The sequence below is a fragment of the Cetorhinus maximus genome, chromosome 7 (genome assembly GCF_964194155.1).
Source record: "Cetorhinus maximus chromosome 7, sCetMax3.hap1.1, whole genome shotgun sequence".
In the NCBI taxonomy this organism is placed as follows: domain Eukaryota; kingdom Metazoa; phylum Chordata; class Chondrichthyes; order Lamniformes; family Cetorhinidae; genus Cetorhinus; species Cetorhinus maximus.
The window spans coordinates 141,824,422-141,850,495 of NC_135885.1; positions in this window are offsets into that span (position 1 = coordinate 141,824,422).

A 26,074-nucleotide genomic window follows, 5' to 3' on the forward strand; every position below is an offset into this window, starting at 1 on the left:
CAAATTGTCTGGTTGTAGTGCGGTTTTGTGGGAATAACCCAATTGGTTTAATTCTTGCATCACCATGGCTACGTGGGCATCACCTTACAGGTAAAGGAATCATTTGGCGAAGCAAGCTTCGCTGCTGCGTTACAGCGCCCAAAATAAAATTGCCCGGCGTGAGCGAGTACCATCTCCATGATCATCAAACATTGGAGATCACTGGAAAGTTGCTGTTTCAGAGACAGGTTTTGTAATTGGGTATCGACTGTTCCTTTACTGCCGAATGTAATTGGAAACACAGTCACAAGTTCATTATTAGATTCAGCTTTGAAGAGAGCAGAATGCAATAAAGGTCTGACAAAATAAATACACATAGGGAACCACAGTTAAGATGCTTCTGCGAGCAATTCCACACTCTTATCAATGTGCGCATGTAGCCAGTGGCAATTAATGAGATTTCAGCGAGAAGGCAAAACATCAATTACTACTGTAATTAAAGCAAGTCTATCTCCTTCCTTGTCCATAGTTTGAGCAGCAGAGGTGCAGCACATTTCTAAGCTCTTGCCTTCATATCACGATTTTTAACACATTAAAAGGTCCCAAGCAGTGATTATCGAGGCAAATATGGCCTTCAACCAAATAAGGCAGGCAGGAGCTGGATTTTAAGGGGAGTCTTAAAGAAAGAGAGAAGAGTGGGAGATGTTTAGGGAGGAAATTCCAGAGCTCAGGGCCTAAGCAGCTGAAGACACGGTGCGAATGGTGGAGCGATTAAAGTGGTAAGAGGCCAGAACTGTAGCAGCACGGAGATCTCAGAGGGTTGTAAGACTGGGGGAGATTAAAGAGACCAGGAAGGGCAAGGCCGCGCAGGGATTTGAAAACCAAAGTGAGAATTTTAAAATTGAAGTGCTGATTGGACTGAGACCCGATGTAGGTCGGCAAGCGCAGGAAATAAATATCCAAAAGCATTTCCAACTCTGAAATAAAATAGAGCAATTTCAACTGTCAAGCAAACTATGCAATGTGAACTTTGTCAAACAATGATATTCCAATTCAATGTGCACTCACAGAGCAACTGAAGAAGAATAAATGCAATCTCATCTACTCTAGCAGATATCTATATTTGCCCAGTCTCTGCATTTATACAAGAGATTGCTTGTATTTAAACTCACGTCTTCTAGGGTTCATTTTAATTCCCCAATTTCACTGGGTTACAAGGCAAAAGCCACACTTTCTATTTGGAAACCAGGAGTCGGCGGTTCAGCGAAGAGATGTGTTTCTGCTTTGACCAATTTCTCTGATTTAAACTTAACAAAACGCTAAATCAACCACCGTGACTACATCCTGGGGCTGATTTGTTGAAGCTGAGCTAATAACAACAAGCTTTGCCTATCAGCCCCATATCCCAGGAAATCACCCACGTTCCTGCCCAGGATTTCATATCCATTAATCTTTGTGAATCAGTAATTATGGATAGCGTCCCCGTGAGTTCCCGGGATGAACAGTTGTCAGGAGGCACTCAGTAGCACAAACTCAGAGCATTACCCAAGTTAACTGTTTAGGTGAGTGCCAATTGGTGGAAGGATTACAGTGGACTTGAGGAGAATGTTTTTTCCCACGGAGTGGTGCTTTCTGTTTCTCTTCTTCCGCACGGCTTTCGGAGCAGGAGCTGTTTTAATGTCGAGTTCCCGCTCCAGTCCGATGCCCTGCTGGAGAGGGTGTCACCCTCAAACTTGAGTCAGGGGCAAGATGTTACTATGTGCTCCATGGTTTAGTCAGGGTTTCCACAGGTGAGGTTTTGAGGTGCCACCTCTACCTCAGGTGGTCACATTGGCCAGGCCCAGTCCGTATTCTGTTGAGGATTGTCCAAACGCCCCGGGGAAGGTTGAAGCCTGGCTGTTGAGATGTTGGGCCGGAGACAATGGCCAGAATTTTCGGCTCGGCAAGCGGGGGGCGGGGCCCGTTCGCCAAGGCGTAAGATGACTCGGGGTGATGTCAGGCGTGTGCCCCGATGTCACCGCGCGTCATTTAGATTTTCAGTTCGGCGGGTGTGCAGCCGAGTCGGTTGCGCACCCGCCGAACTGTCAACGGCCTATTAAGGCCATTTGGATATCAATTAAAGTACTAAACTGAGCTGCCCGTCCAGCCCTAAGGTTGGCAGGTAGGCGAAGGGCCCAGGCGGCCTTTGCATTTTTCATGGAGCCTCATCCACGGGCAGGATGAGGTTTTATGAAGAGTTTATAAATCCAATAAATTTTTTCATTAATGTTCCTTCACATGTCCCAGCTCATGTGACACTGTCACATGAGGAGACGTCTTAAAATATTTTCCTTTCTTTATTTAAATTTTTAAACCTTAAACTTATCTTCCTGAGGCACCTCTGTGCTCTTTCTGTGCTCTTTTGCGCCAGGCACCGACTCAGGGAACCCCCCCCTCCCCGACCACACAAGGAACACTCAGGGCTTCTGGGCAAGTGTCACGCTGGGCGGGCCTTAATTAGCCTGCCAACGTAAAATGGCAGCGAGGACCCGATCGGGTCCACACCTGCCCCCGCCCACCCTCACAGAGCCCCCCCACTCCCCCGACGGGGGGAAATTCTCCCCAATGTGATGAAGAGAAAGCTGATTGGTTGGCAAGTGGACTCAGATTGGTAGAGGCGTTGCCATGGAGAATGCACCAGCGATGGTGACTAACAGTTAACAGCCAAGCATTGTTTGAAATTTAAACCAGGCTGCTAGACCCTGAGAGGTCAAGGCATTGTCCTGAGGAATGAGTCAGCAAATGGCCGTCAGTTATTTTGTTTAGCTGAAACAGGCACTTTGTGTGTATATTAATATACATAGCTTCCAGTACACGCAAATGCGCCACACTGTGACACTCACAAAAGCAAAATACTGCTGGTGAAGCTCTCCAACACACATGATTGTTCTTAAAATGGGAAAAGTCTTAACCAAAGTAGGGACCCTTCAATCAATGATCTGTCTAGGTTTATTCTTATGAATCTCCATACTCTATATTCAAATCTACACTCAAACCTTTGAGGTTTTATTTTAAGTGGCACTTGGTAATGGCCCAGTATATTGAACTCAATGGGTGGTATTCTGACAGTGAAATTGTTGTTCATACTCTCTCCAGGTGTGGCACTCCTGATACATCTTTCTTCAATTGAAGACCTAAGTCTCTCTATCTCAACAGTGACCGGGATTTTGCTATAGGAATAATGGAGAGGCTATCTGCATCACTGTTGTTATGGAGCAAACTCAGACAACAAACTTTGATGTCCACTCAAGCACATTAATTTGGGGAAATGAGGAAGTTGCTGTCTGATTTGTCCTGCTCCTCCGCAAGCTTTGCGATACCAGTACATTGCTGAGAACCTCAGCACTGAAATACATAAAGGGTGTGAAGTTGCTGTACTTAACCGCTAAAGTTATCAACTAAACATACTGTACCAGAAAAGTTAGGTCTGATGCAGTCATGTGAAGTGATTTTTTTTAAATGGTGTGATAAATCTGAACTACTAATAACCTCTCCGGCCTTGAAAATTAACTTTTACAAGTAAGAAATCTCATTCTTCCAGAATTTAATTGTTGTTGGGGAATTTAAAAAATACAAATTAGTTTATTTTCTTACTTTCTCTTTCTGCCCCTTTTATCGCTCCCTCCCTCTCTCTCTTACTCCCGTCTTTCTTTTGTCTCTTTATTTTCCATTCTGTAGCTGATTTTACAGCGAATTAAGTCTTCAAATTCACATTCTCTCGTTTCTCTGTGAGCATTCCTCAATCTGATTGGTTGTACAGCCTCGCTGTTGCTTGGCCTGCTCACATACGCTGCAGGTCACCAGGAGACAGTGCCACACTAGAAATATTTTTCTATTCCTTTCTCCCTCATGTGCTTATCTAGCTTCCTCTTGAATGCATCCATGGTACCCACAACAACCTCTGTGAGGACTATTTCTTAATTCTCTGTGATGGGTGGTTACTTTGCCTGGTTGTTACCTTCATGCACACTTTTTCCCCTTGGGGAATAGTAGGGAAGCATTGAAAGGGCTAGCAGCCTGGTTATCAACCTGTTGAACACTCCTTCCATGACCAAGTCCTAGAGTGGGACTAGAACTTGGGGCTTCTGATCCAAAGGCAGGGGTGCTACTTCACAGAGACACAAGACCGCTACTTTGCCTGTAGGATAGGAAAATTAAAGATTCTCTTATTGACCCAATGCTTCTAATACTAATTAGTACAAGATAGCAAAACAAAATCACATTCTGCCATTCCATACTTCGACATACTTAGAATCCCTCTGATCGATGTGTTTATCAGTGGCAACAGTAATTTAATCATCACTTTTAATTTTGCTCCTTAATTGGTGATTGTTCTCAGTTAGACAGTATTGATAATCATTGTTTGTGCAATTTATTTATCCCCCTAATTCTTGTCAAGGAACCTGTGAGTTTGTAGTGTGTTTGAGACTCTCCAAGCCATTCAATGTTCATGATATTATGTACCAAAATTAACAACTTGCATTTATATAGCACCTTTAACAGAGGAAAAACATCTCAAAGCGCTTCACAGGAGCAATTATCAAACAGAATTTGGATGCTGAGCCACATAAGGAGCTATTAGGGCATGTGGCCAAAAGCTTGGTCAAAGGGGTGGGTTTTAAGGAGCGTCATAAAGAAGGAAAGTGAGTCGGAGGTTTAGGGAGAGGATTCCAAAGCTTAGGGTCTAGCAAGCTGAAGGTTCGGCTCCCAATGGTGGAACGATGAAAACAGACACCAGGATTGGAAAACACAGGAAACCTGGAGAGTTGTTGGTCTGGAGGAGGTTACAAAAACAGAGTGTATCTTGATGATGTCATTGAATCAGCTCAAAGCAAGCTAAATCCCTCATTTAGATATACTCTGCCTCACAATAGCCATACTCATTAGAAATAGTAATCGTGTATGATGAATCTTACACAAAAGTTAGGGTCAACAAAACTTCCCAGTCAATGATTGATGTTACAGAATCAAATGCAAGGTTTGATTTGATCCGCAACCTAATTTAAACAATTAGACCATCAAAGAACATAATGTGCCTGGTAATACTGCTGGACCAGTTAGTCCAATGTTTCAAAGATTTATTCAAAACTATGGCCTGAATTTTCACTCCCGGGTCGGGAACACAGGGTTGGGTCAATTCCCAGTTTCGCAACCTTGACCCGTGTGAATGTGCCATGGAGGTTGGGATTTTCATTCTTCGGTGGGGGTGGAGGGTGAGGTTTTATGGGAGTTGGGCAGGGCGACCATGCAACAAGTGCAGAGGATGCTGGGCAGAGGACCTTCCTCGGCGCTTCGAAACTGTATTGAAGTTTAAAAAAAAGTAATACAACCCTCCAGCCCTCAACCCTCACAACCATACATCCCCCCCACACACTCCCCATGCCCCATCCATGACAACTCATAACACCTCATGTCCCCAAAGCACCCCCTTTGGCCCCTCTACCCTCCCCCATGACCCCTCGTACACTCCATGCCAACCTATGCTCTTCTACCTACCACCCCCCCATGGCCTTTTATAGCCCCTAAGCCAACTTAATGCCAACACATGGTCCCCACCCACCAGCCTTTTGCCTTACACCTTCCATGCCAACTCACCCAGTATCCACCATGGGCAGACCTCAGGACCCATTCTGAGATGAAATAAAATAAAATTCGAAGGGTGGAATTTTCCAGACCCCCTGCAGTGGGTTTAATGGTGGTGGGGGGGACAATGTGGCAGGAGCCAAAAAGTCAGTTTCCTGCCAGCGTAAAATGAGGGCGTGAACGTGCGCTCGGGCCTGTCATGGTGGGTTGCCATTCCTGCCGGAGGCCAGCGTGAAATCATTTCGCATCCCGCTAATGGGATGCAGATGAAGGCTCAGCCGGAATTGGCCCCCACGTACCCGCCCCCCCGCCACCCCCCCTCCACCCCACCCACCCCCCCCCCCCCCCCCCCCCCCCCCCGCCCAATCATCCGTGCCACCAGCGGGTTTTCACGCCAGTCCGGAGCACATCTGGACCAACATGGCATGTGAATGTCGGACCTACCTGCAAGAAGACCTGGGGCAGCTCACAGAGAATGAAAAGGAAGATGGAGGCCTCCAGCGACCGGTCCCTGGAACACCACGTGCAGCAGTGGGTGTGCGGAGCGGCTACGACTTGGATCATCTGAACTTCAGGATCTTCAGGAGGTCAATCTTCCATCTTCAGGATCAACAAACCTTCCCAGTCAATGATTGATGTTACAGGATCAAATGCAAGGTTTGATTTGATCCACAGCCTCATTTAAACAATTAGACCATCAAAGAACATAATGTGCCTGGTAATATTGCTGGACCAATGTTTCAAAGATTTATTCAAAACTATGGCCTGAATTTTCACTCCCAGGTCGGGAACACAGGGTTGGGTCAATTCCCGGTTCTGCAACCTTGACGCGAGTGAATGTGCCGTGGAGGTTGGGGTTTTCGTTCTGGGGGGGGGTGAATCGTTTTCACCCTGCCCGCCAACCTTAAGGCTGGACGGGCAGATCCATGAATTATGTTAAGTACTTTTTAAGTGGCCTCAATAGGCCGTGGACAGGTTGGTGGGCGCACAGCTGACTCAGCTGCACCCCCGCCGACCTGAAAATGGAAATGACGCGGGGTGACATCGGGAGTTCCGCCCAACATCAGCCCACGTTGTTTTACGCATTGGCGAGTGGGTCCCGCCCCCCCCGCTCGCCACCCTAAAGATCCTGCCCCAGGCGCTATTGAGAGGGGTGGATAAATAACGAACTTTATTCACCCTTGCCACTTTGGCCAGTTCATTGAAGCTTTTCCCTGAGTTGAATCCAGGTCTCAAGTGCTCCTGGAACTAACAACCTGTAGCTGTCGGTCAGTGGGTCGCACTCTCACCTCTGAGTCAGAAGGCCATGGCTTCAAGTCTCACTACACAAACTTGAGCACAAAACAAAATCGAGGTTGAATCTCCCAGTGAAATATTCACTGGGTGTTGTTCAGAAGGAGAGCACGGGAATTCTCCAATGTTTGTCTCATCACCTTAAAACAGATTATCAGGTTGTTATATGTTGTTGTTTGTGGGAGCTTGCTGTGTGCAAATTGGCTGCTGAAATTACTACATTACAGCAGTGATGACACTTCAAAAGTATTTAATTGGTCTTAACTTTAGGTTGTGAAAGGCGCCATATAAATGCAAGTTCTTTCCTTCTTTCCTTTTTTGGCATAGCAAGCTCCCACAAACACAATGTGGAAATGACCAAGTAATCTGCTTTAATGTTATTGGCTCAGGGATAACTGGTATGAACTGCCCTGATCTTCTTCAGGATAGCTCCATGGGATCCTTTGTATCAATCGGGCAAAAGGGGCCTCAGTTTAGCATCACATCTGAAAAACTACACCTCTGACAGTGCAGCATTCCCTCAGTGCTGCACAGGAGCTTACAGTCAGTGCATAACTCCTGGGTTACAAATGATGTTTCTGAAATAAATGTGTCTTAATTAAGAAACCAAATATATTCAGAACAGATTTCACATTTAAAAAGGAGGCTGTGTAACTTTATCTCAGTAACACTGATGTGAGTTGACATAGTCTTAAACTTAAATTAAATGCAGTTTTTAATAAAGCAATGAATGCACCGCGTTATATTTTTAAATGGTACAAATCAGTACTTTAAGGGCTCATAATGTTGAAATATTAAAAATAAGTTGAAGCACAGCAAAGACCATCTTTCAACTGCTCTTCCCCATCTAATTATAAATCAGATTCTCATTACAGCACTTATTGGAAGCCTTGCCTTTCATCGAGATTGACCAAGTGGAAATTAATTTAAAGTATATGGTTACAGAAGACAGTCAGTTCTATTTAGATACAAAATGAAGTATAAAACAACCTGCTTTGCCAGTTTACAGGTGTTGCTCTTTTCTACTTTCTACTCATTTTATTCTCACATTTGCATTCCACTAATTTTACCCTCGCATCTATTTTCTGCCCATTTTAATCTCACATCTACTTTCTACTCACTTTCTCTGTTACCCTTCCATCAAATTTCCATTCCCCTTACCATCAATTAAAATTAACAAATGAAAAATATACAGAAGCGATCCCCTAAAAATATGGAAAATATGCTATATTGTTTCCTCATTATGTTGAACCACAGAATGTTAAATTGGTGCAAACAGTGAGCCGCTGGCGAGAAAGCTTGATGTCACCTCAGGAAGCAGGTTGATGAGTGGCAACAACAGGACATTTCCTACAGTCAGCAAAATGTTTGACCTTAAAGTTCACTCCACTCTGTCAGATTAACTTGTGCAATAAATACTGAGTTTTGTTGAACGTTGCTGAAAAGACAGACATGTTGGCCGAAGCTTTTCATTTTGCACTCTCAGGACAAACACAAGAATGCCAAATTTCAAACCATATACACGACAGGGACCATATACACGACAGGGGAAAAGAGGCTGATTGGTTGGGAAGTCAACTCTGATTGGCCAAAACGTTGCCATGGAGAAAGCAACAGGGAATTTTCTGAGCCCGCTGGCGGCGGGCGTGATAGGTGGTGTGCGTGGAAAATATGGCGGGACCCACTTCACGACGGCGTGAAGGCAGGTCGCCATCTTCCACTCAGCCCGCGTTTCCCGCCATCGGTCGGCAGGGGGGCTAATTAGCATATAATTAAAATCCCACCAGGCTCTTGGAACCCCGCCGTATCGTCCGTCCACGTCGGTGGGAAAGCACGCCAACGTGTTTCACAACAGCGCGCAGGCGACGCGCACTTGGCGGCCTTCACTTTGGGGGAACTGAGGTGAGTGATCAGCAATGTTTTCCACAGCTCACCCATTGTTTACAGGCCTCAAGGGCACCAGGGGGTGGGGGAAACCGGTGCCTGGCCCTGCAGGCGACCGCCGGGGGGGGAGTGGGTGGGGACGGTGTCCAGGGGCAAGTGCTGACCAGCCTCGGAGGCGACTGCTGAGTGGGGAGGGGAGGGTCAAGTGATGCCCGGGGGCTGCATCCCGCGCAAAGGCAATTGAGGTGGGGGGGGCAGGGTAAGTGAGGGGAGTGGCCACACATTAGGGACGCCCCCTGTATAAACTGACTGTGCCTCCGCAGCTAAGACAGTTCAGGCACAGCCACTGTGATATGATTGGGGTTGGGCTCCTAGCCTGCCCGCCCATGCAAGCATCACAGAGGCACCAAAGGGCCACCCAAGCTCTCCATACCTCAACCCCCCCTCCCCGCCTCCCCCCACCCCACTCCCCCAGCACAGATTTTGAGTCTGCCAACACTTTACTGGACCGTGGAGCAGTTGGACTGCACACGTTGTACAATTTCCTCGCCAACACTGGTCATGTAGCAGTCACTGCTGGAGTCGCTCACAGTCCCTCGCAATCTCAGCATCCCAGTTTGGACCAGTGTCCCCCATGTCACAGGTTGGCAGGGCAGCCATGCAGCGCACTCATCTCTGGCCATCCAAGGGGTGACCAGCACTCTCCGGGAAGCATTAAGGGGCAGTCACACAGGGCCAGGAAAGGTGCTAAGTACAGCCATGATAACCACGCATCTCTCTCTCTCATGCTGCAGGAGGACCACGTCAGGATCATGGATCCTGGTGACCTAGCTGTATGCCTGATGGCCTACAGAAACCATAGAAAATGGAGGAGAGAGAGACTGAGGCTCTTGGCTGTGCAAAGGCAGGAGCAGCATCCTCATGAAGAAGGGGCAGCAGAGGCTCCCACACACGTTGCCCAGGAGTGACAGTGAGCCATGGCTGGTCGGTGCCTAGCGACACTCAGGGTCTATAGACGCCGCCTGCCATTCCTGCAGCTGACTGAGAACCAGTGTCGCCGACGACTGCGCATGTCTAGGGACCTTTAGAGAAGGAAATCCTCCATCTTACCTGGTCTGACCTACAGACCCCCAAACCCACAGCAATGCTGTTGACTCTTAATAGTCCACTGAAATAGTCTAGCAAGCCACTCAATCTTTAAGGGGGTGGCTCATCACCACCTTCTTTTAGAGATGGGCAATTTAATGTCAGCCTCAGTCTCATACTTGTAACATCAGCAGCAGACCCTGGGTGATTGCCACTTGCTTTAAGTTTTCGATGCAACTTGGAACAATCGTTTCCATTCTCGAATTTTCCTGTTGGAAATATAATGCAGAAAGTAGGAACTTTTAGGCTTCTGCAGTTGTGAGTTGGCTCTGATGGGACTGCAGTGTGTCGAAAGATCATAAACGATGGAAATCTAAGGCATTCAATATAAACCTCATCAATAAAAAAAATAAAATGTACACCTAAGGTCACTCCACTGAACTCACACATGTACAGCTTTAATGAAACCATATCTCAGCTGCCCAGAATACAGATCAAGTGTTGAAATATATCCATCTTTGGAAATAGCCTTCCATCACATCTGATGCATTATTCAAAGGCTAAGTTATTTCCTATAAAGGTATTACTTTTTCAAAGGGTCCTGAAGGATTTTAGACTTTTCAATATGAACTTTCAATACTTACTTTTCAAGAAGACTAAAAGAATGGCCTTGAAACCCTGACTTACTTGGTAGAGAAAGAAGGCTTACATTTACATAGCAGCTTTTTTGTCCACAAGACATCCAGAAGTGTTTTAGAACCAATAAGATACTTTAAAAGTATGGCCACTGTTGTAAAGTTGGAAATACAGCAGCCAATTTGCACATAGCAAGCTCCCACAAACATCAATATGATGACAACCAGATATTTTGTTTCAATTATGTTTATTGAGGGATAAATATTGGCCAGGACACTGGGGGAAACTCCCCTGCTCACCTTCGAAATAGTGATCGGTTACATCCACTGAGAGAGCAGATGGAACCTCAGTTTGATTTCATCTGAAAGGCTCATCTCATTGTCGGCACCTCCGACAGTGCAACACTCCCTCATACCGCACTGGAGTGTCAACCAGAATTTTGCGCTCCAGTCTCTGGAATCCACAATCTTCTGACTTACGGGCTCACAATGAACACTGTACCGTCAACGCGAACAAATTCAGAATAGTACATTATTGTCAAGTCCTGACAAATATTATGGATGGCTTTACTGCAGTATGGGAAGATTGTTGTTTTGCTTTGTCAGTGGATGGGTCTTAATAACGAGACTGGCTCATCCAAACTGCTGCCCAAATCCTTTCTCACACCAATTCTCATTCACCCATCACCCCTCTGCTCTATCTACCCTGGCTCCTGGTTCAGCAATAATTCAATTTTAAAATTCTCGTCCTTGTTTTCAAATCGCTTTGTGGTCTCATCTCTCCATTTCTCTGTAACCTCCTCCAGCCCAACAATCTTCCTGATCTCTGCATTCCTCTAATTCTGGCCCCTTATGCATCCTCTATTTTCATTACCTCACCTTTGGCAGCTGTGTTCTCAGTTGACTGTGTCCTAAGCTCTGAAATTCCCTCCCTAAACCTTTCCACCTCTTCACCTGTCTTCTCCTTTAAGACACCCCTTAAACCCAGCTCTTTTACCAAGTTTTTATTCATCTAACCTAGCATCTCCTTAGCTCGGAGTCAAATTTTGTTTCATAATGTTGCTGTGAAGCACCTTGGGACATTTTATTATGTTAAGGGCACTATATAAATGAAAGCTGTTATTATAAACTACACAATCTGAGTAACTGATAAGAAGAATAAATGCTGGCTGAGATAGGGTAGTCTGAAATTGTGACCTGATAAGGGATTCTTTCGTGTTAAACTTCAAGAATATTCCATGTATGGTAAGATGTTCAAAACCAGATTTTGATGGAATAAGCACATAAAAACCATCTCAGCTGCGAGGGTTTTCTGGAGAATACAATACAAAATCCAGGGCAGGATAGATTCCAAGAGGAATATTTATTCTCCCAAGAATATCAATCCTATTCTTGAGTTGTAGCAGGAAAAATAAAGATTTGCATTTATATAGCACTTTCACAACCACCAGATGTCTCAAAGCACCTTGCAGCCAATGGGATACTTCTGTAGTGTAGTCACTGCTGCAATGTAGGAAATGCAGCAACCAATTTGCACACAGCAAGTGCCCTCATACAGTAACGTGATAATGACCAGGTAATCTGTTTTTGTGTTGTTAATTGCGGGATAAATATTGGCCAGGACACCAGGGATAGCTCCCCTGCTCCTCTTTGAAATAATTCCACGGGATCTTCTATGTCCATCTGACAGGGGAGACAGCCTCAGTTTAATTGGCGTGATTTTCCGGCCCCAACACCAACAGGCATCATCGGGGTGGTGGGGGGTGGGGGGAGGACCGGAAAATTTGGGGGAGCCGTTATAAGTCAACAGCTCTCCAAATTTTCCCGTCCCTCCCCACGATGATGCCCACTAGTGTCGGGGCCAGAAAATCCTGCCTAATGTCTAGTCGAAAAGCCAGTATTGCTGACAGAGCAGCACTGCCTCAGTACTGCACCAAAGTGGCAGGCTTGATTTTCGTGCTCAAGCCCTGAAATGGGACTTGAAGCCAGAGATTTATGACTCAGAGGCTAGAGTACTACCAACGAAGACACAGCTGACTTATTGGGAAGCCATTACTTTCTTGCAAGTTAAACGCTGTTGCTTTCATGTGTCAAATTAAGTTCTTTAAAATTGGAAAATAACTACATGGTGTCATGCTTAATCAGACTCCTAACAGTGGCAGGAATTGTATTTTTAGCCACCTTTGATTCTAATTACAGCTTGTTAAGATGTTTCCTGCGCTCTTTTTATAATACATTAAAATGTCTGTTAGCGTCTGACTGACAAACCTGGTTACAAGTGTCACACCTTTACAATCCACATGTCAACCCTCTCACCCAGGACATACCTAACCTGTGGGTTTTACCAGTTAAACGAGCAGAAATCTTAAGCAATTTTATTTTTCCTGCAGTCTCATTTGCTGCCATTCGGTTTTACAAACTTAAATGCTTTTTATTGCGTTCAAATGAACAGAAATTTTAAAAAGCCTGCATAAAGAATTTACTATTCCATGGGGAAGTGTCGTTTTATGGCAAAATTGCATTCCCTAAAAGGAATCTCTGCAATATTTTCTATTGGGGACTGATAGGGATCTTCTGAAACAAAAAGAACATCCTTCAGCCTCACCAAACCTCCTGTAGTGCATTTCAAAACGATATGAAGTACGTTATTTAGTTTAATGTCAATGGTCTTTGGACTGCACTTGTGCAATATACCGTCATTTCAAAATACTCAGAACTGGGATGCCTACAAATAAACTAAACCGAAATAGTGCTGAGTACATTTTTATTTTTTTCTTGCCAGTCCTGTCAAGAAAGGGCCGAATGGGTGAATTGTTTTTGTCCCATCATATTTCCACATCTTGTCTGGTTCTGGGGAGCAATTCCCCTCTCCGCTTCCGACTCCACATTTATCTCAAATGGGGCTCTGAAAAACACCACATTTCAATCACTGTCCTAGTCTAAATTTATAGCTGTGTAGCTCCTCAGCATTTTAAATATAAGCACAGTTTAAATTGTCGCTTTGGGATAAGGCCAAATGGAGGAGTGTGTTCTGGTCACCAGCAGCATAGTCCTAAAATAGCAGGGGGTGGGTGGGGGGGGGCACAGTTAAAATACTTATTTATAGTTTGTTGTGAATTAGAATGCCAAGAGCTCGGGAGTGGCAATCCCAAAGCAACTCCATGGTAAGTTATTAAGATATAGAGTCAGTGAGTCCATACATGTTAATCTTCACTAACAGAATTTTCAAAGCAACAGACGCGATTCTCTAGAGAGTAGCATAAACTACTTCATATAAAAGCATAAAGGAGCTATTAAAGAAATTTATAATAGGGACACTCAATTACAATCGACGTGGTAATGAAATAAAAATTCAATTTCCCTGCAGGGTGCACCTAATTCTCCGAAGTGAGAAACTGAATGAGGAATTTTGCTGGGCTCCTGCTCTCACACCCGTGACACTTATTTAGTTCTCATTCCTGAAAGGAATTTCAGATGCAAGCGCTGCTGGTCAGGAACCCGCTAATGTGCAAAGACTGACACAGTGTGGCATCTAAGTGGCTTTCCCTAGAGGACTTTACATGCCATCTTGAAAACTCTGCCAATGGAGGTCAAAGTTAAAGGTTGCATGACAAAACCTGCACAATAATAATTTGTTGCGGCTGCAGTCTCAATTTGCAGCTCCCTGAGGGACTTTTTTTTAAAGCATTTCAAACGCGTTTTTGTTCTTTTACTTTATTTGCAGAAACGTGCTTGTTTGAATCAAATCTAAAATTGTGTCCTGGAGAACAGGAAAACAAAAACCTTCTTCCCCCTCACTGAGGTTGTGACTCAGTGGGAAGCCCTATCACCTCTCGAATTAAGGATTGTGGGTTCAAGCCCCACTCCAGTGATTTCAACTCAAAATCCAGGCTGACACTCGGACTACAGTCCTATAAGGGAGTGCTAGACTGTTAAAGGTGCGATGTTGTGGAATGGAGCCTCATCTACTCTCTCAGGTGGATGTAAAAGATCCGATAACAAGATTTCAAAGAAGAAAGGTCAGGGGAGTTCTCCCTGGTGTCCTGGCCAATATTTATCCCTCAACCAACATCACGAAGATAGCCATTATCAGAATGCCATTTGTGGGATCTTGCTGTGTGCAAGTTGGCTGCCACATGTCCTTATGTTACTGCAATGACTACACTTTAATAGTACTCCATTGGCTCTGAATCATTTGGTGGGTGGCCCAAGGTCACCCTTGTAGAAATGCAATTTTTTTTTTTAATTCCCAGCACAAAATTATTTCATTTGATCTACACAGTACAATGTCAATAAAATGCAGCTGTATCCCACTCAGCAAGGCAGCCATTAATGACTGTCATTAAAACATACGAGCAAAATAGATATATCAACAAGAGGGATTTAATTTAATTACAAACTTTGCTAAAGACGAGTTTTTACTGGTGATGGAACAGAGGTTCCTGGTTCGTTAGTGCGGATGCCCACTAGTCTAACCAAAATCACTAAATTCAATTAAAAATTGTATGTACCTCCGACTATAAGTGCTATTTCAGCCAGCAACATGACATCTCCACTCACTGTCAAGTAGCTGCTAACAGCCTACAGTGGCACAATGTTACTGGACGAGTAATACTGAGGCCCCAAATGATCCCAAGGCTTAAGTTCACATCAGCCAGGGAATGTAAATTCCACTAATTAAATAAATCTGGAATAAAAAGCTCAGATCAGTGATGGTGACCATGAAACTCTAGGGTTGCTGTCAAATCCCATCTGGTTCACTAAAGTCCAATTTCCGGTCTGACCTATAAATGACTCCAGACCAACAGCAAAGTGGTTGATTCTTAACTGCCCTCTCAAATAGCCTAGCAATCCTGCTCAGTTGTTAGGGATGGGTAATAAATGCTGGACGTGCCAGTGATGCCCATTTATGGGGAAGCTTGATAAACATATGCGGGGGAAAGGAATAGAAGGATAGATTTATTAATAGGGTACGACGACAAGGGGTAGGGGGAGGTTTATGTGGAGCACAAACATCAGTGTGGGCCTGTTGACCCAATGGCCTGTTTAGCTGCTGTATGACTCTATGTAATCACTACGTTGGATAGGAGCGTTTCAGAAGTCTGAGGTTTCTTCTTTTTTCTGAACTTAACTTCTGTATTGACAGATCCCTTTAGCCCCAACTTCCCCAGTAAACACCATGCGGGAAAGATTCCCTGGGTGTACTTAGTCTCGAAAATCCTTACATTATTTATAAAGAATGGGTTTATGATTTTGTGACACCTGGGCAACATTTTAAGTCACTGAAAATCCACACATTGTTAAAATTGGGCCCTTATAGTGTACAGAGGAAATCCTTGCCCAGTGTTTTAATTATGGATCACAATTTGAAAGGTAGAAGACCTTCTTGAGCAAGTCCTGCATCACCGCCATTTGTATTACTCGCCTGGTAGGATTGCAGGATCCTATAACATTATTTGGAGAAGAGCAGGGCAAGGCTGGGAGGAAGGGGTTCTGAGAAATCCTGCTCTTCTCCTTACTGTGAATCCTGGTCGACATTCCTCTCCCATTGGTGGCAGAGGCCTTGCTGTTTGTAAATTGATGGCCGCACTTGACAATCTAATCTTGCTAATAGCACTTGTTGATTCTGAAATGTTTTGGGACTTCCTAAAGATGTAACAAGGGGCTATATAAAGTCAGGTTTTGTCTCTGTAATGACATGCAATCTGTGCACCTGGAGTATAATTTATGATTTATTCATAGAAAGCCGGAAGGTGCACTATTTCTTCACATTTTGTTCAATATTTAACTGCTAAATACTAAGATAAGGCCAGGATAGCAAACAATCCATTCAAATTGATTAAGGCATCTTAAGCTTCTCACCTCTCTATTTAGCTAGGGGTAAAACTTTTCTTCTAGTGAGAATGCCTGTTTCTCTCCATTACCAGTAACCAGCTAATAAAATCAACTTTCCAGATAGCAAGTATTTCAAAAAAGCAAAGTGCTTAAATACAGAGAATAGGGGGCATTCTGTTTTTAATTCAAATATAATCATCGGCGGGTTCATATTCCGCTTGAGTTTATTAATCTGCTCAAGGAGATTTGATTTGTTATAATGCAAGAATGGAAGAGAACAAGAGAGAAATAAGGTAAGAACTTGCATTAATGGAGAGTCTTCCATGACCTCAAGACATTCCAAAGTGCTTCCGAGCCACAATGTACTTTTAAGATGCAGTTGCTGTTGTAAACCTAGGGGGAAAAAGTAAGCTAAATAATCATTTTAACCTATTTTTAATACAAATCTTTTCTGCTTCTGGATCTTTCTTTGTTACTTTCGCTACTCTTTTGCTCTTCCCCGCAGCCTCCGGTAGTCTTCCGATCTTACTCTCAGCACAGCAAACTCTTCCTGTCCCCACAGCAAGCGCAGCAGGTCACACTCCCACAGACCGGGAGGTTTCAGTGCTTGATGTTAGTGTAGCTACTGTATCACAGCCCTGCCGAGCATGTGTTAGGAAGCAGGGCAGCTGATCCCTGCGGTGATGAGCGCATAAAAATCAATATTGTTTTCAATTTAAATAACCTATTTAACTTAAAGCATATCAAGTTGATGTACACTCTAGTTGAAAGCAGGACCTGTAATGGGATCACTGGGGTGATTACTGAAAATGCCCCCTAAACCAAATCAGTCTTTGATGTCTTCTCAGGCCTTCAGACCCTTGGGTTTTATAATGCAGCAATATGCCAGGTTCATTATTCAGCGAATAACTCAACCTTATTCTGTGTCCAATATATCACACTTATTTTCAGTTGCTAGAACATTAAGCTAACTCTTTGTTTATTTCTTTATGAATGTTGGAATGATTTTCCAGTTTGCTTGAAGCACTCTGATCCAGCATTCTGATCAGATCATTTCAGCCTAGCAAGTAGCAAGTTATTTACATGAAACCTCTTTTTAAGAATGTGCAATGCCTCATGACATTGGATGAGATTACATTAATTCTATAATCTCCAATTCTTTTCATCTCGTTCTCTATCTTTTTCCTGTACGAAGAATATGATTATTTTACTTTGCAGGGAACTTCTGCTACATCCCAGAGAGTGGACACAATGCATACATCAGCTCCATTATCCAACAACTTGCATTAATATAATACCTTTAATGTAATAATACGGCTCAAGCTGCTGCACAGGAACATTCTCAGACTAAATTTGACACCAAGCCACATTAAAGAGATATTAGGACAGGTTACCAAAAGCATAGTCAAAGCAGTAGGCTTTCAGGAATGTTTTAAGGGAGGATAGAGGGGTAGAGAGGTGGAGAGGTATAGGGAGGGAATCCCAGAGCTTAGGGCCCAGCCAACTGAAGGCGTGGCTGCCCAATGATGAAGCGGTTAAAATCGGGAATGCAAAAGAGGCCAGAGTTGGAGGAGCTCAGAGATCTCAGAAGGTTGCACTGTTGGAGGAGGTTACAGAGATAGGGAGGGGGCAAGGCCAAGGAGGGATTGGAAAGCAAGGACGAGAATTTTAAAATTGAGGTGCTGTTGGACTAGGAGTCAATGTAAATTAGCAAGCATAGTGGTGATGGGTGAATGGGGCTTGATGCAATTTAGGATAGGCAGAAGAGTTTTAAATGAACTCAAGTTTCCAGAGGGTGCAAAGTTTTGAGGCTGGCCCAAGAGTCCTGGAATAGTCAAGTCTGGAGGTAACTAATGCATGGATAAGGGTTTCAGCTGCAGGTGAGATAAGGCAGGAATGGAGTCAGACAATGTGACAAAGGTGGAAGTAGGTGATCTTGATTTAATTATTCAACTTGCTCTGTTAGAGAAAAATACGTGTTTGCATTTATGGTTATTCCATATTCTAAGGAGGTCCCAAAGCACTTTACGACCAATTGACCACTTTTGAAATGTGATTATGTAGGAAATATTGAAGCCAATTGAGTTTACAGATGACAATGAATGATTGGCAAAGTTGATTGAGGAAAGTGTGTTGGCTGCACCATTAAAAAAAACCCTGCTCTTCAAATAGTACCATGGGGCCTTTCAAATCCAATGGAGCAGAGGGATTTGACCTTAATTTAGCATTTTAATGATAGTACATTGTCTACAACAATGCAGCACATGCCCAGCATTGCACTGAATTCTCTCCCTAAGCCTCTCCCCCTCTCTCTCCTCCTTTGAGTCGCTCCTTAAAACCTACTTCTTTGACCAAGCTTTTGGTCACCTAGCCTAATATCAGATGTGTCAGCCATGGCCCAGTTGATAGCACCCTCACCTCTAAGTCAGAAGGTTAACTCCAGGACTTGAGCTCAAAAATCTAGGATGGAACTCCAATGTAGCATTGAGAAAGTGGTGGAAAAGTTTAGGAAGAGAATTCCAGTACTGAGGGAATGTTGGAGGCGCTTTGCAACCTTAAAGGAAGGCTCTGCCTGCTCTCTCAGGTAAAAGATCCAGTGGTTTAATTCAAATAAGAGCAGGGGAGCTCCCCTGCATCCCACCACATTTATCCCTCAATAGACATTGCAGAAAACAAATTATCTGCTCATTATCTGTTTATGGGAGCTTGCTGTGCACAAATTGGCTGCCAATTTTCCTACATTACAACAGTGACTACACTTCAAAACTACTTCAATGGCTGTACAGCACTTTAGAATGCACTGAGGTCATGAAAGGCGCTATATAAATGCAAATATTTCCTTTTTTTATATGTCGCAGTGTCTAAATTTATTTGATAACACTCCTGTTAGCACATTGCAGTGTTTTACGTGATAAAGGTTCTAAATTGTTGTTATTGAAGTGTGAGGTGAGATACACTCAGTGGAGTGTTAATTAAACCAAGAATTTGTTGACTCAAAAGTGAGAGTCAGGGTGGCTCTTTGTACAGCTCCCTTGTAAAAAATACGCCACTTTTTTCATTTGATTTTCAGTCAAAAGGTAGATTTTAAGATCAACGTCTATAATAATTTCACTTAATGTTATCTCTGTGATGTTTTAACATTGTAATGACCAAGGCTAGACTACTGCAAAATCAAACACCTTCCACTTGAGGTGTAATTTCTGGAAAGTCTACTGGAATATTTAAAATTCACACAATCATAGAATCTTTACAGTGCAGAAGGAGGCCATTCAGCCCATCGAGTCTGTTTTGGAACTCTGAAAGAGCATTCTACCTAGTCCCACTCCCCTGGCCTTATCCGTGTAACCCTGTACATTCTTCATATTTTATGTGCCCCTCCGCCAAAACAAGCCCGCTGGGGGTGAGGGGGGGCTGCGTAAAATCCAGCCCAGCTTTTGTTTCTCCACCTTATCTAAGCCTGTCATAATCTTGTACACTTTTATCCTCAACTCCTTTCCTCCGAGGAAAAATAAACAGAGCTTCTCTAACCTAACCTTCTGGCTAAGTTCTCTTGTCACTGAAACCATTCTGGTAAATCTCTTCCGCACCCTCTCGATGACCTTCATATCCTTCCTAAAGTGGTGCCCAGGACTGGAAGCAATACGCTAAGTTGTGGCCTAACCAGAATTTATTTCACTGATGCATTGCCAATTTTACAGAAACTCGAGCCATAACTTCACTTGGGAAAACTAGTACAATTTGCGCCCAGCTTGCTGATTGCACTCAGAAGAGAACTTTTAAGCTTAAAAATGACATTTAGTAGAATGATTAAGATAAACCATTTTCAACTATTCTGTCTATACCCTTTTGTCGGATGGCCTTAAGGGCATTATCTGTTCTTCTAGACTTAAACACCCATGTCCATAAAATTTTACATTCTTCATTGAATGCTTCATCATTCACAGAAAAATTAAGTCTTTCAGTATGGAGGAAATAATCTAAGAGCTGATACATAGCTCATATATCTCTTGTCAAATGGTTGGCTCAATAATTTTGCACCAACATCCAAACGATTTACTTTCAAACTATCAGACCCATCTCAAAGTAACAAGCGAATGATCAATACAGAGTGGGAAAACTGCTAAAATTGATGGCAGTGTACCCAGGAATTAGTTGAAAAAACCCAGGGAAGTGGAATTATTGCCATGTCAATACTTTTAAATCTCTGTCAGGTTTTATATCATTTGAAGCATCAGCTTTGGTCGCTTGGGCTCAGAGTGCCTGTGGTGAATATTCTGAGAGCAATTACTCTTGGTAAGAGCATTTCAACAAAGCTAAAAAAGCAGAAGGAAAAGAATTGTTGCATTTTTCTATTTTTTTTGCAAAATCATGTTCAGGGCGATTACAGGAATGTGGCTTTATTGTTAAAAGCGGAAGTGAACGGAAGAAGATATTGCGAACAGTATTGAAATCAGATGGGAAAGGAAAGAGGCTGACTGGGGAGAATGGCTGAGATGGTGTGGTAGCAAATGGCAACAGACCATAAACCAGGGGTCAGGGGAGATAAACCCATCAGGAAGACTTGTGAGCTCCAAGTTATACTCCAAGAGAAAACTGGTCAACGACTGTGTTGCAAGGAGTTTACCATATTAGTGGAAAGCAGAACATATTTACATCTAAAGCATTATTTACCCTAGTTATAATTTTACAAAAAATACAACAGAAATGTTTGCAGTAAGTGGTAAAAGCTCCAGAGAGAAGATGAGGAGAAACATTTCTCGTACAGCAGTTTGTTGGAATCTGGAATGCACTGCCTGAAAGGGCAGTAGAAGCAGATTCAATGGGGACTTCTGGAAAGAAACTGGATATATTGCAGGGCTATGGGGAAGGAGCAGGGGAGAGTGGGGCTAATTTGAAGATCGGGCACAGGATGGGTACAATGGGCCAAATGGCCTCATCCTGTGCTGCATCATTCTATGATAGTAAACAAGTTACTTATTTGCCATTTTTCAGTTCCCTACTGGAGAACCTTCAAATCGGTCTCTCCACTACAAAAACCACAGCCCCCCCAGCAACTTAAACACTGCAGGAATTAGCTGTTACTATAAACGTAAGGAAAGCTTTGCCAAGTTTCAACCAAAATACACAACTAACAAGGACATTTAATGCCCCGGAGCCTACTGCAATTTGGCCACATATCACTCTAGAGAACACAGATAATGAGGTTTCGAAAGAAGTATTCTTATTCGTCTGGGGTGCTCCAAAATATACTTGTCAGACGCAGAGAACAGAAACAAAAGCCTGGGAGAGAAAGTAAATCTATTCCAAAAGTAGCAAAATTCTACATTCAGTAGCATTGGTTTGCTATAGGTAAAAAACATCCTTTTGTTTTAATTCATTCATGGGCTTCGCTGGCTGGGCCAGCATTTATTACCCATCCCTAATTACCCTTGAGAAGGTGGTGGTGAGCTGCCTTCTTGAACCGCTGCAGTCCATGTGGTGTAGGTACACCCACAGTGCTGTTAGGGAGAGAGTTCCAGGATTTTGATCCAGCGACAGTGAAGGAACGGCGATTTATTTCCAAGTCAGGATGGTGTGTGGCTTGGAGGGGAAGGTCCAGGTGGTGGTGTTCTCATGTGTCTGCTGCCCTTGTCCTTCTAGACAGTAGCGGTCATGGGTTTGGAAGGTGCTGCCTAATGAGCCTCCTCACAGACACAAAGCAATATCACAAATTGTAAAGGGGTTGCGTTCGGACATGAAGGTCATGGGTTCAGGAAATTGTTTCCTGCAATTCATTTACTTCAAGTTGGTTGAGTTTTGTGAGCCCTTGTCCAAATTGTGACATTGATTGCTGCATCTCAGTAAGCCTTTCCATCTCAGACTAAGAGAACCTGACATTCTTTTGCTTGACATACATCAATTAAGGTTTGTCGGTCTACTATAGATGGCTGACCTTGTGTACTCTCAAGTCCTGTTGCAGATGCACAAATATGGGTGAGCAGCCTGAAAGAGGAAATAATCAAAGGAAAATTAATTGAATTTAGATGATCCACCTCTACTTTCACTACAGAAGTTATTACTGAAAAGTATTTCCCCCAAAGTATAGATCAGCACTATAAAATTAAAAATTCAGTAAAATAGTCCTTCCTGAACAGATGTATTAAATGCACCACTTTTCAGCATGGAGAACAGATTTTGCTATCAAAATAATGGTTGGGCTAATGACAGTCACTGGTATTTATGTGTAAATACCGCAGCAACTTCAGGCTCAGGACAAATGGATGGTTAAAGGTGGAAGCTGTTGTCCACCTTGGCAGCAGTGGTGCAGTGGTATTGTCACTGGACTTGTAATCCAGAGACCCAGGGTAATGCTCTGGGGACCTGGGTATTGAATCCCACCATGGCAGAGGCTGAAGTTTGAATTCAATAAAAAATCTGGGGGATTAAAAGTCTAAATAATGACCCATGAAACCATTGTTGAAGGAAACATTTGCAGAGCTACGGTGAAAGAGCAGGAGAGAGTGGGATTCATCCTAAAATCGGGCAAAGGATGAGTACAATGGGCTGAATGGCCTCATCCTGTGCTGCATTATTCCGTGATATTAATCAAGTTACTTATTTGCCATTTTTCAGGAAGGAAATCTGCCGGCTTTACCTGGTCTGGCCTACATGTGACTCCAGACCCACAGCAATGTGGTTGACTCTTAAATGCCCCCTGCAACAGCCTAAGCAAGCCATTCAGTTCTCAAGAGCAATAAATACTGGCCTAGCCAGCGACGCCCCCATCCCATGAAGGAATGAATCAAGAAAAACCTTCCAGTCTGGCTCACCATTGAGATCCATCAACTGGTGTAATGTTGCCATACCCGTGCAGTAGATATGAACTAAACTCACTATGGAAATTTAAGCTGTGACAGTATAAGCAGGATCACCCTTATATTTAATGTCTCGTCTGAAATACGGCACCTCTAGCAGTACAGCATTCCTTCAGCATGACACTGACTCGCTCAGCCAATCGACACCACTACAACAGCTCAATATCCTGGTGGATAGAAGGTGTTCATCATCCTGCTTACTTCCTCCACCAATAGCATACTCGTAGGCTGCCTGTTTTATTTAAATAAATCAGTCGGACTAACGTGGGGCCTTATTTGCATCTATTGTTCTGTTCCTGCAAATGGGCATAAACCAATTACTATAGTTCACAATGCAGCTTGCTTCGAAATCATCTGAAAAGACAAACTTAAAGTTGCTGTTAGAACTTTGAAAAAAAGATGCTCTTTCAGTTGTTGCACTGTGAGAGTTACAGTACTGCAATCTGCTGAATCTCCGCACCACCATCAGAATGTGGCATTTTGCTCAACTGCAAACAGGGTGAGACTTCTTACTTTTCTTCAACTGACAGAGCAATCAGTCCTGAGAAAAAACCCTCCTTAATCTCTAACCCGACTTTAATCCTAAACTGTACAGAAAGATTCAAGTTTCCAAGGAAAACATTAACGGAAGTAATCAAAGGGCATAAAATATTATTTCATAGGTAAGTTTAATCATTATTGTTGTAAACCTTGACTTTCAAATTTTGTGGGATGTGATCACAGCTATTATATCTGCATAGTTCCTTCTGAAGAATCCTGCTTTGGACACCATGAAGTAGGCTTCATAGTCCTGCGTATATTAACAGCAAGTCTTTATTAACAACTCATAACTATGTACAGATGTACAGTAGAGGGTACAGGTATGGAGCCGACTTCATCCTAGGTCTCTACACATCTCTGTCCACCTCTAGACTGACCCTGGCTCTGGGTCATGTGCCTTCTTACATCTCTGCATTCCAAAAAATACACCTGTACCATCACTACTGGAAGCTCAGAGAGGGTAGAAGGATGATGCCCGAGAGACCAAGATTGCTGTCCTTCGACCATTCCCCATGAAATCCATGCAAGGCACAAAGGCAGAGCTTTGTGCTACAACCAGAATAATCATCAAACATATATCGATGAGATCTTGAAGCAGCATTCCAGTTCTCTTTATCAACCGAGGGACACTTTACAGTACAGCCCCCTTTTCATTGATAACTTTCTTCAGCTGAGTGCTTCATAGCGTCGGCTGCTAAGAGGAGGTGAAAGAGCCCACCAAATTGGAGCCATGGCAAGTGAGACTGAGGAAATGACATTGAAGAACTAGCTACAGAACCAGTTGAGGAGCACTGAAAATTGGTCTTCAGGCACAAATTCAAGACGTCTTCCAAAGAGTTCAGAACTGCCATATTTCTTAAACCTGCGATCCAGAGCTGCAAATTCAGGGAATACAATTCCAAAAATTATTTTAATTAAACCTTGCGTTGCTCCTCAAATATCATCGACTCCCGTCTTCTACCTGTCCTCCTGCTTTATTCTAACTGCTGAGCTAGAAATACTCAGCAAATTAGACTGATCAAGTGCAATTTACTTAATTTGAGGTGTTCAAAATCATGAGCAGTCTGGACAGAATAGACAGGGAGAAGCTGTTGCCATTAGGTGGAAGAGTCAAGAACCAGAGGGCACAGGTTTAAAGTGATTGGCAAAAGAGCCAGGGACGACATGAGGGAAAACATTCTTATGATGAAAGTGGTGAGGATCTGGAATTCGCTGCCTGAAAGTGTGGTGGAAACTTTCAAATGGGAGGGAATTGGATAATTATCGGAAGACAGGGGACATTTGCAGGGCAAAGGGGAAAGGGCAGGGGAGAGGGACTAGGCAAGATGCTCTTGCAGAGAGCTGGCACAAAGAAAATGGGCCAAATATCCTCCTCCTGTGCTGTAACCATTCTATGGGTATATGAGTTCATTATAGTATGTGTGTTCAACTGTGTTTGTGAAGGATGTGTTTCTTTGTAATAATGGATTGATTGTGATGTCTAACACCTAACTGAATTATTCTCTGTAGGAGGGAGGATACTGGCCGGAGGATCAGTACCACCATTAGATTTTTCTGGCCTAAAGCCTTCACATTGTGTGCAACTCAGTTCAGCTGTATAAATCTCTGGTTCGACTGCACCTGGGGTAGCTGTGTTCAGTTCTGGGGTCTGCATCTCAGGAAGGACATACTGCCCTAGGAGGGGATGCAGTGCAGTGACCCATTAGCATGATACCGGGAATAAAAGGGTTAAATTATAAGGACAGGCTACATGGACTAGGCTTGTACTCTAGGGAGATTAAGGGGTGATCTAATTGAGATGTTAATGATGATTAAAGGATTTGATAGGGTAGATAGAGGGAAACTATTTGTTCTGGTGGGGTGGTGGGGTGGCAGTAGAACCCAGAAAAAGGGGGCAGAATCTTAAAATTAGAGCCAGGGCATTCAGGGGTGATGTCAGGAAGCATTTCTTCACTGGAACTCTCTGTCAAAAAGCTCTTGAGACTGGGGGTCCATTGAAAATGTCAAAACCGGCTTGTTATGTCAACATAAGGGGAAGACAATGGTGTAGTGGTAATGCCATTGGGCTAGCGATCCAGAGGTCCAGGCTAATGGTTTTGGGACACTGGTTTAAATTCCACAATGGAGATGGTGCAATTTAAATTCAGTTAATTAATCAAAAAACATCTGGAATGAAAGCTAACGTCAGTAATAGTGAAAGCATCATCGATTGTCATAAAAACCCATCTGATTCACTGAAGTCCTTTAGGGAAGGAAATCTGCCGTCCTTACCTGGTCTGGCCTACATGTGATTCCAGACCCACAGCAATGTGGTTGACTCTTAACTGCTCTCAAGGGCAATTAGGG